Source organism: Cyprinodon variegatus, unplaced genomic scaffold (assembly GCF_000732505.1).
Source record: "Cyprinodon variegatus isolate N-32 unplaced genomic scaffold, C_variegatus-1.0 Scaffold105, whole genome shotgun sequence".
NCBI lineage: Eukaryota > Metazoa > Chordata > Actinopteri > Cyprinodontiformes > Cyprinodontidae > Cyprinodon > Cyprinodon variegatus.
Genome location: NW_015150558.1, coordinates 698,544 through 700,688, shown reverse-complemented (window position 1 = coordinate 700,688; position 2,145 = coordinate 698,544). Strand labels below are relative to the sequence as shown.

The following is a 2,145-nucleotide window of genomic DNA, read 5'->3' as shown; positions in this document are numbered from 1 at the left end:
ACTTTTCCGGTAGGTTAATGTAATTGTGTTTTCCTTAATGTAGTTGCGCTTTGCTTTATGCACTGGAAAAAAAAAATCTAGATAAGTCATTATTTCTTAAAATAAGAGCATTTGTTCTTGAATTAAGAAGGTAAAAGAGAATTTTGCCGATGGATCAAGACAATGTAGATTTAAAAGAAGAAAACACAATTGCATTGTCTTATTTCATTATCTAATTATCTCATTTTAAGAGTAAAAATACTCATTCCATTGGCAAACTATCTAATTTACCCACTCAAAGTAAGGGTAAATACACTTTATTTAAGAAATTTTAACTTATTTCTATATCGTTTTCCAGTGTGTAGTTTAGTTTTTCTTAATGTAGTTGCACTTTTAGATTTGCAGTTGCAGTTTGCACTTCAGGGCCACCGTAATCCTCTCTAGTTTCCACTAAATCAAATATTTAACTACAGAGCAGAAATCTGAGCGCAGCTGATTGGAATCAGGAGAGAAAACTTTAATTCAGAGAATGAATCGGATCTTTTCAGGTCTGGAAGTTCATCTGAGCTTCATGGATCCGATCCTGATTCATGGGAATTGACTGGACTGGCAATCACTCACTGAGGGATTGCTGTAGAGACGACAAACGAAGCAGGAGGGTATCTGCTGCCTGGACCTGCTCATCCAGGAGGAGAGCATCAGAGCCTGGATTCAATCAGCTGGTTTTCATTGGAACCATTTACCAATCTGGGTTTATAATGGGATTAAACCGTCTCTGCAAAGATCCCTGAGATAACTGAACTGTTTTAATTAGTTTCCTTAGAAAGAAAAGCTTCTCCTGCAGATTTATTTGGTCAGAAACGCAGAAAACCTGAAACACTGAGTAATTCTGGTGGTTTAGAAATCAACAATCTGACATTTCAACTATTTTTATTTTATTGCTCCAATCAAATATTCTGGGTTTTTCTTTATCTCTGAGTCATAATCATCAAAATTAGGAGAACTAACGAGCCGTTAGTTCTCCTAATTAATGTTTCATTCTATGTGTGGCTGATCTATACACAATGATATCTGAGTTCACTTTATGAAATGAGGCACTAATATAAATATATATGTTCACAGTATCATGTTTTTAATGAAATAATGCATCAAAATGAGAAGTTTAAACAGAAATAAAAAGAATAAAAAAAATCAGCCAAAGAACATTTTAGCAATTAGTTTTATTTTTTAAATATTACAGAGGAAAATAAGAGCTGGATCCGGAGATTTTGGATTCTCTAATGTTGATTTAATAATGTTAAAATGTAATAAAGTTTAAATAGAAATTAGGCTGGATAAAAACTTCATATAATCATATATTGTCATGGAAAAAAAAAAAGTATTCAACTATTTGGTCCAGTTAACCCTTTAAAGCTCAATCCAAGAATAAAACAAAACAGAAAATTACTTTTTTTTGGTTTGAAGTCCTTATTTGGCCTTTTAACAAAATATGTAAAAAGAAAAAACAGAAATACATTTTATATATTAATAATTTATTACTATGCGATAAGTCAAGATTATTTTTTGTGTAGTCTTCTACTGGCTGTTATCAGGTATATCTGATTGAAGTTTTTACCATTAAATTATGCAAAAGGTGTCAGACGCAAAACATTTCAGAAACCGTATGTATCAAATATGATACATTTGGCATTATAGGGTTAAATAAACGCAGATTGATGGATTTCACTCGATCAGCACTTTTTTTACCTTTACAAAGAGAGAACAGTTCATCATTCGTCTCTTATTGCGCGGTAATCTGCCCTGTTCTGCCTGAGCAGCGTCCGTTCCTCATTACTTACAATAATGGAAAGAAGTCAGAGTCACTTTGGTTAAACAGTAACATGTTATTATGGCTTGTTATGGGAAAAGTATGTCTGGTCTATGGGGATGAACGATATAATGGGCCCCCTATCGGTATCGGCCTTAAAACTGAATTTGATCAGCTTCTGAATTTCTAAAGTCTAAAAAAAAATTAATATTAAAATACTACTTCTTCTTCCTCAAAAACTTCTTTTTTACAGACTTAAAAACTTCTAAAGACGAGGGAAAAAATATTGATCCATTAAAATATCCCAATATCTTCATTATGCTGATATATTGCCATTTAAAAACACCATATCAATCTCT

General features: G+C 32.4%; 1 protein-coding gene across 2 annotated transcripts in view; it reads right to left on the bottom strand.

Annotated features, from left to right (window-relative positions):
- prdm6 (PR domain containing 6) overlaps positions 1–2,145 on the bottom strand; it is a 128,060-nt gene that overhangs the window by 1,270 nt on the left and 124,645 nt on the right. The window lies entirely within an intron of this gene.